This window comes from Cervus elaphus, chromosome 9 (assembly GCF_910594005.1).
Source record: "Cervus elaphus chromosome 9, mCerEla1.1, whole genome shotgun sequence".
NCBI classification, from domain to species: domain Eukaryota; kingdom Metazoa; phylum Chordata; class Mammalia; order Artiodactyla; family Cervidae; genus Cervus; species Cervus elaphus.
Window position 1 is genome coordinate 103,021,395 of NC_057823.1, and position 9,562 is coordinate 103,030,956.

Here is a 9,562-nt window from a genome sequence, read left to right on the forward strand (position 1 = left end):
GCACACACTAGACTCAGTGCTCCAAGCCTGCGGCAGGCCAATGCCAACCCACGCCACCACCAAGGACTCCTGAACACTCATGGGCAAGTCTGACTCACCATTGATAATATTATTTGCAGCCAAAGATGGAGCAGCTCTATACAGTCAGCAAAAACAATACCAGTACCAGAAGCTGACTGTGGCTCAGACAATGAACTCTTAATTGTCAAATTCAGACTTAAATTGAAGAAAATAGGGAAAACTACTAGATCATTCAGGTATGACCTAAATCAAATTCCTTACAATTATACAGTGGAAGTGACAAATAGATTGAAGGGATTAGATCTGATAGGCAGAGTGCCTGAAGAACTATGGACAGAGGTTCATGACACTGTACAGGAGGCAGGGATCAAGAATATCCCCAAGAAAAAGAAATGTAAGAAAGGCAAAATGTTTGTCTGAGGAGGCCTTGCAAATAGCTGTGAAAAGAAGTGAAAAGCAAAAGAGAAAAGAAAGATATACCAAATTGAATGCAGAGTTCCAAAGAATAGCAAGGAGTGATAAGAAAGCCTTCCTCAGTGATCAGTGCAAAGAAATAGAGGCAAACAATAGAATGGGAAAGACTAGACATCTCTTCAAGAAAATTAGATATACCAAGAGAACATTTCATACAAAATGGGTACCCTAAAGGGAAGAAAGAGTATGGATCTAACAGAAGCAAACAATATTAGAAATAGGTGGCAAGAATACACAGAAGAAGTATTTAAAAAAAAAAAAAAAAAAGATCTTCACCACCCAGATAATCACAAATGGTATGATCACTCACCTAGAGCCAGGCATCCTGGAATGCAAAGTTGAGTGGGCCTTAGGAAGCATCACCATGAACAAAGCTAGTGGAGGTGATGGAATTCCAGGCGAGGTATTTCAAATCCTGAAAGATGATGCTGTGAAAGTGCTGCCCTCAATATGCCAGCAAATTTGGAAAACTCAGCAGTGGCCAGAAGACTGGAAAAGTTCACTTTTTATTCCAATCCTTAAGAAAGGCAATGCCAAAGAATGATCAAACTACAGCACAATAGCTCTCATCTCACACACTAGCAAAATAATGCTCAAAATTCTCCAAGCCAGGCTTTAATAGTACATGAACCATGAACTTCCAGATGTTCAAGCTGGATTTAGAAAAGGCAGAGGAACCAGAGATCAAATTGTCAGCATCCATTGGATCATCAAAAAAGGAAGAGAGTTCCAGAAAAACATATCTACTTCTGCTTTATTGACTATGCCAAATGGTTTGACTGTGTGGATCTCAAGAAACTGTGGAAAATTATGAAAGAGATGGGAATACCATACCACCTGACCTACTTCTTGAGAAATCTGTATGCAGGTCAGGAAGCAACGGTTAGAACTGGACATGGAACAACAGACTGGTTCCAAATAGAGAAAGGAGTTCACCAAGTGTGTATACTGTCACCCTACTTATTTAACTTATATGCAGAGTACATCATGAGAAACGCTGGGCTGGAGGAAGCACAAGCTGGAATCAAGATTGCCGGGAGAAATATCAGTAACCTCAGATATGCAGATGACACCACCCTTATGGCAGAAAGTGAAGAACTAAAGACCCTCTTGATGAAATTGAAAGAGGAGAGTGAAAAAGTTGGCTGAAAGCTCAAGATTCAGAAAACTAAGATCATGGCATCTAGCCCCATCACTTCATGTCAAATAGGTGGGGAAACAGTGTCAGACTTTATTTTTGTGGTCCTCCAAAATCACTGCAGATAGTGACTGCAGCCATGATATTAAAAGACTCTTGCTCCTTGGAAGAAAAGCTATGACCAACCTCGACAGCATATTAAAAACTAGAGACATTGCTTTGCCAACAAAGATCTGTCTAGTCAAACCTATGGTTTTTCCATTAGTCATGGATGGATGTGAAAGTTGGACTATAAAGAAAGCTGAGTGCCAAAAAAATTGATGCTTTTGAACTGTGGTGTTGGAGAAGACTCTTGAGAGTCCCTTGAACTGCAAGGAGATCCAACCAGTCCATCCTAAAGGAAATCAGTCCTGAATATTCATTGGAAGGGCTGATGCTGAAGCTCAAACTCCAATACTTTGGCCACCTGATGCAAAGAACTGACTCATTGGAAAAGACCCTGATGCTGGGAAAGATTGAGGGCAGGAGAAGAAGGGGATGACAGAGGATTAGATTGTTGACTGGCATCAGCAACTCAATGGACATGTGTTTGAGTAAACTCTGGGAGTTGGTGATAGACAGGGAGGTCTGGCGTGCTGCAGTTCATGGGGTCGCAAAGAGTGAGACATGACTGAGCAACTGAACTGAACTGAATTGAACGCCAATCCTTCTCAGACCCTTCCAGAAAATAGAATAGGGAAAAATACATCCAATCTCATTTCATGAGGCCAGCATTATCCTGATACTAATATCAGACAAGGACACAACAAGAAAAGAAAATTGTAGGATAATATTCCTAATAGATATAGATGTAAAATTTCTCAACAAAATACTAACAAATTGAATTCAACAGCACATTAAAAGATAAGGATCATGCACCTTGATCTAGTGGAATTTATTACTGGGATGCATTAAGATTCAGCACCACACATTATAAATGTCACATGATAAAAGTGACAGATCACATTAAGAAAATAAGTAATAGAAACCACTGGCTATTTCAATCAGTGAAGAAGCATTTCACAAAATTCAACATCCTTCTATGGTAACAACTCTACACAAACTTTGCATAAAGAGAATGTGTTTCTACATAATAAACACTATCTGTGACTGACCCTCAGCAAACATTATAGTAAATGGAGAAATGCTGAATGCTTTTCTTCTAAGATCAGGAACATGACAAGTAAATCCACCTTCATCACTTTTACTCAACACAGTACTGTAATTCCTAGTCAGAGAGATCCAGAAAAATATCTATTTCTGCTTTATTGACTATGCCAAAGCCTTTGGCGGTGTGGATCACAATAATCTGTGGAAAATTCTGAAAGAGATGGGCATACCAGACCACCTGACCTGCCTCTTGAGAAACTTGTATGCAGGTCAGGAAGCAACGGTTAGAACTGGACATGGAACAACAGTCTAGTTCCAAATAGGAAAAGGAGTACGTCAAGGCTGTATATTGTCACCCTTCTTGTGTAACTCATGTGCAGAGTACATCATGAGAAATGCTGGGCTGGAGGAAGCACAAGCTGGAATCAAGATTGCCGGGAGAAATATCAGTAACCTCAGATATGCAGATGACACCACCCTTATGGCAGAAAGTGAAGAAGAACTAAAGAGCCTCTTGATGAAAGTGAAAGAGAAGAGTGAAAAAGTTGGTTTAAAGCTCAACATGCAGAAAACTAAGATCATGGTATCTGGTCCCATCACTTCATGGCAGAAGTCAGAGCAATAGGAAAGAAAAATAAATTAAAAAGGAGCTAAATCAGAAAGGAAGAGTAAATTGCCTCTGTTCACAGATAATAAAGTGCTACAGATAGAAAACCCTTAGGTTTACACCAAAAATCTCTAAGGACTAATCAACAATTTAAATAAAACTGCAGTATATAAAATTAATATAAAAATCAGTTATATTCTTATACACCAACAAACTATGTAAAAAATATAAATTCAGAAAACAAATCTATTTATAATAACATCAAAAAGAAGAAAGTTCTCAGGCATAAATTTAAAAAGAAGGTGAGATATCTGTATGCTGAAAACTGAATAATTAATGAAAGAAATTGAGAAGGAATAAAATAAATAGAAAAATTATGTTCATTGATTAGAATAATTCATACTGTTAAAATATCTATATTGCCCAACGCAATATACAAGTGTGATGAAATTCCTATCAAAATTCCAATGGCAATTTTTAGAGAAATAGAAAAAAAAATTTCCTAAAATTTATATAGAACCACCAAAGATCTCAAATATCCAAAATGATCTTAAGCAAGTAGAGCAATGTTGGAGGCATCATACTTTCTGGTGTTAAACATATTACAAAGATGAATTAGAAAATTATGGTGAAAGTGAAAGTAAGGTCGCTCAGCCGTGTCTGACTCTTTGCGACCCCTTGGACTGTAGCCTACCAAGCTCCTCATTCCATGGGATTCTCCAACCAAGAATACTGGAGTGGGTTGCCATTTCCTTATGCAGGGGATCTCCATGACCCAGGGATCGAACCCGGGTCTCCCGCATTGGAGGCAGACGCTTTAACCTCTGAGCCACCAGGGACGCCCTATGGTACTGGCATTTAAAAAAAGAGAGGCATAGATCAATGAGCATAATAGAGTCCATAAATAAACTCACACATACATGGTCAGTTAATTTTAAACAAATGAGCCGAGGATGTACAACGGGGAATTGGTAGTCTCTTCAATAAATAGTACGGAATAACTGGAAATCCACAACTATCTTACTCCATTCACAAAAATTAACTTGAAATGTATTAAATAATTATAAAATCTGAAACTACAAAAATCCTAGAAGAAAATCAGAGGTAAGCTTCTTGAATTTTGCATTGGCAATGATATTTTAATATATTTTAATTATATTTAATATAATTTCATATATTTTAATGACATTTCTAAGGGAACAATGCAAAGGAATAGAGGAAAACAATAGAATGGGAAAGACTAGAGATTTCCTCAAGAAAATTAGAAATACCAAAGGAGCACTTCATGCAAAGATGGGCACAATAAAGGACATAAACATTAAGGACCTAATAGAAGCAGAAGCTGTTAAGAAGATGTGACAAGAATATACAGAACTATACTGAAAAGGTCTTAATGGCCCTGATAGCCACGATGGTGTGATCACTCATCTAGAGCCAAGACATCCTGGAGTGTGAAGTATAGTGGCCATAGGAAGCATTACTATGAACAAAGCTGGTGGAGATGATGGCATGTCAGCTGAACTATTTCAGATCCTACAATATGATGCTGTTAAAGTGCTGCCCTTAGTATGCCAGCAAATTTGGAAAACTCAGCAGTGGCCACAGGACTAGGAAAGGTCAGTTTTTATTCCAATCCCAGAGAAGGGCAATTGCACTCATTTCACATGGTAACATGGTAATGCTCAAAATCCTTCAAGTTAGGCTTCAGCAGTATGTTAATTGAGAACTCCCAACTGCACAAGCTGGGGTTTCAAAGAGGCAGAGGAACAAGAGATCAAATCACCATCATTCACTGGATCATAGGGAAAGCAGGGATTCCAGAAAAAAAATCTGCTTCATTGACTATGCCCAAGCCTTTGACTGTGTGGATCACAACAAACTGTGAAAAATTATTTCTGAAAGAGATGGGAATACCAGACTACTTACCTGCCTCCTGAGAAATCTGTATGTAAGTCAAGAAGCACCAGTTAGAATAGAACATGGAATAACAGACTGGCTCAAAATTGGAATAACAGACTGGCTCAAAATTGGAAAAGGAGTACATCAAGGCTGTATATTGTCACCCTGTTTATTTAACTTCTATGCAGAGTCTGTGTGTGCTAAGTCATTCCATTCGTGTCTGACTCTTTGTGGCTCCATGGACTGTAAACTGCCAGGCTCCTCTGTCCATAGAATTCTCCAGGCAAGAATACTTGCCATACCCTCCTCCAGGGGATCTTCCTGACCCAGGGATCAAACCTGCATCTCCTGTGTTTCCTGCATTGGCAGGCGGATTCTTTACCACTGAGCTACCAGGGAAGCCATTCTATGCAGAGTACGTCATGCAAAGTACCAGGCTGGTTGAAACTCAAGCTGGAATCAAGATTGCCAGGAGAAATATCAATAACCTCAGATATGCAGATGACACCACCCTAACGGCAGAAATCAGAAGAAAAGATCCTTTTGATGAAGGTGAAAGAGTAGAGAGAAAAGCTGACTTAAAACTCAGCATTCAAAAAACTAAGATCATGGCATCTGGTCCCATCACTTCATGGCAAATAGATGGAAAAAAGTACAGACTTTATTTTCTTGGGCTGCAAAATCACTGTAGACAATGACTGCAGTCATGAAATTAAAAGATTCTTGCTCCTTGGAAAAAAAAGTTATAACAAACCTAGACAGTATATTAAACAGCAGAGACATCACTTTGCCAACAAATGTCTATATAGTTAAAGCTATGGTTTTTCCAATAGTCATGTATGGAAGTGAGAATTGGACCATAAAGAAGGCTGAGCACCAAAGAATTGATGCTTTTGAACTGTGGTGCTGGAGAAAACACTTTAATGTCCATTGGATCCCAAGGAGATCACACTAGTCAATTCTAAATGAAATCAATCCTAAATATTCATTGGAAGGACTGACACTGCAGCTGAAACTCCAATACTTTGGCCACCTGATGAAAAGAGCTGACTCACTGGAAAAGACCCTGATGATGGGAAAGATTGAGGGCAGGAGGAGAAGGGGATGACAAAGGATGAGATGGTTGGAAGGTATCATTGGCTCAATGGACATGAGTTTGATCAAACTCTGGGAGATAGTGAAGGACAGGGAAGCCTGGGGTGCTGCAGTCTATGCGGTCTCAAAGAGCTGGACACGCCTGAGCGACTGAATAGCAGCAATGATATTTTGGGTTTGACACCAAATGCAAAGCCAACAAAAGCGAAAAATAAACAAGGAGGACTACCTCAGACGAAAAATCTCCTGCAGAGTGAAGGAAAGCATCAACAAAATGAAAAAGTATCCTATGGAATAAAAGATAGTATTTGCAAGCCACGTACCAGACAGTGAGGTAATATCCAAAATATATGAGGAATTCATGCAGCTCAATAGCTAAAAAGACAAATGACCCTCAGAAATAAATGAGCAGAGGACCTAAATAGACATTTCTCCAGAGAAAATATACAAATGATAAATAGGTACTTGAAACAGTATTCAGCATCACTAATCACCAGGGAAATGCAAATCAAGACCACAGTGAGCTACTAACTTACATCTGTTAGGGTGTCTGTTATCAAAAAGTCAAGAGATAACAAATGCTGGTGAGAAGGTGGAGAAAACCGAATCTTTGTGCACTGTGTGTGGGAATGTAAACTGGTACACCCACTATGCAAAGTACCATGGTGGCTCCTCAGAACATAAAAACTGGTCTCTCAGATCATCCAGCAGTTCTACTTCTGAGCATACATCCAAACGACACAAAATCATTCTGTTAAAGAGATACCTGTACTCCCATTACTCACAATAGCCATAATATGGAGACAATCTGGTTTTCCATCAACAGATGGAAGGATAAAGGAAAAAACCTCTCTCTGTCTCACACACACACACACACATGCACACACACACACACACAGTATGTAACATTAATCAGCCTTAAACAAAAAAAGTAGACCCTGTTATTTGTGACAACGGAGCCCAGAATGAACCTGAAAGCCATTACACAAAGTGAAATAAGTCACATGGGAGATGAATATCACATGGTACCACTTATTTGTGGAATCTAAAAAAAAAAAAAAAAAGGAAAAAAAAGTCAAATGGATGCCAATAAGCAGGGGCAGAATAAGAAGAGGGTAGAAAAGTGGTTGCTAAGCCATCACATAGCACAGTTTAAATATTTTTTCCTTTTCTCTACTAATGATACCTCAATAAAGCTGGGTGGGGGGATGAAGCTCCCCGTGCAACACGCGTGCTCACGCACCAAAGAACATATAAGGAAAATAAAGAGGTGTAACATTTCATTATGAAAGTAAAAACTAGACTGGAGGCTTGAAGGAGATAAATTCAGAGGATTCAGAATGTTGACTCAAAGTGTCCTTAGGCAGTAGAATGAGGACAGCAGAGGTGTTGCCGCAGATTTCCTGGTTTGCGGTCTCAATTTCCGTGGCGGCACAGGCCACAGAGCGCTCAGAGGACACACACAGCAGTCACTGTGAGCAATGCCTGGCTGTATCCTGGGGAAACCAGGCTCATGCCCAGTGTTATATAATTGTAGGTGACCCCTCACTGCGGTGCTGTTTATCGTTTTGTTAAGATAGCCTAGAGTCCTGGTTGTTTTCCAGACCAGAGCATGTAAATTCCAGGAGCTTCAGTGACCTTCCTTTGGGGTCCATATAGCAGCATCAACAAGCACAAAGTTTACCCATAAACGATCTGCTATGAGACTCAAATATTTTAGGTTTATGCCAAATCTCTCTGCTTCTGATTACAAGTCTTTTTGGGTATTCTGTGAGAAAGGAAGGCTGTAGATTCCTTTTAGTGCTATAATTTGACACCTAAGCTTACAAGTGTAACACCTGGTTAAAGACCTTTTGCTTCATCTACTGTCTGAAAATTTGAAATCAGAGGTCATAGAGTAGTTAAAGTGAGAAAAGAAGATAGCTTGTTTGAAGACTTGATAAGGGCTAATTGCATTGGCTAGATAATAGGACCTAGCTCAGATATTAAGCAGATACTAATAAGCACACTTTCCATAAATAAAATATGTCTTGCTGTGTGCTATTCAGGAGATAATTGTCCCATGGGTTTGCCATTTTTTTGGAATTTATATGAAACATTTTGATGAAGTTGTTGTCTCAGCTCTCAGCCATATAAAATCTCTCTATATTATATATATATATATATATATATATATATATAAGTCATATAAGTCATATACATACATATAAGTCAGATATAGACCAAGGCTTAAGTGTAACTAATTGAGGAGGTGATCAAAGTCACTTAACTTTTCTCCCCCAGTATCTGAATACTAGGGGAGCAAAATCAAGGTCTTCAAGTAATTTTAGGAAACTGGGGAGTGGGAAAAATAAAAATAGGTTGGGGGGGGTGGGTAAAAGCAAAGAGGGCTCAGGCAGGTGAGACAGGAGAGCATGCTTGGAGGAACAGTGTGATGAGTGCGGACATAGGGAAACGTGTCTTTGATGTTGTAACCAATGTTGGACTAACAGCTGACGACATGAATTTTGACATATTGAGTAACTTCAGATAAAGTAGGCTGAGATGGTTGGATGGCCTGATTAAGATTAGATTGAGAAAGGTGTTTTTCCTCTTCATATCGGGAGAAATAAGCAAACCATATTTTTAGAAGAGATTCCTGGAATATTGATTTTCAAGGGCCCTCTGGAAATGAACCAGTTTGGAGAGACGCCAGGAACACTTGCTGTCATAAACAGTGCTTCCATGAGCATTCTCTACTTCTCTTTCTGTGGATAATTCAAAGTTTCTCAAAATGATATATCTAGACGATGCTTTCTGAGTCAGGGGGACTGAGACCTTGATCTTTACTACATATTTCAGATATATTTTGAAAGTGGTTGTACCAGTTTTATTTTCACCACAATAAGATTTATATTTGGTTAAGGTCCTTACAACATTTAGTTTTGTGAAACATATATTTACTCAAACTAAAGATTTGGGATGTAAGTTGGTCTGTCATTCCTTGTACTTTTATTCTTATTTTCCTAAGAGATTGAGCATTTTTCCTCAGATACTTTCTTAATAATATTGCCTATTTGGCAAGAATACACAGAGGAAGTATGAAAAAGGTCTTAATGACTCAGATAACCACAATGGTGTGGTCACTCACCTAGAACCAGACATCCTGGTGTATGAGGTTAATTGGACTCTAGGGCATT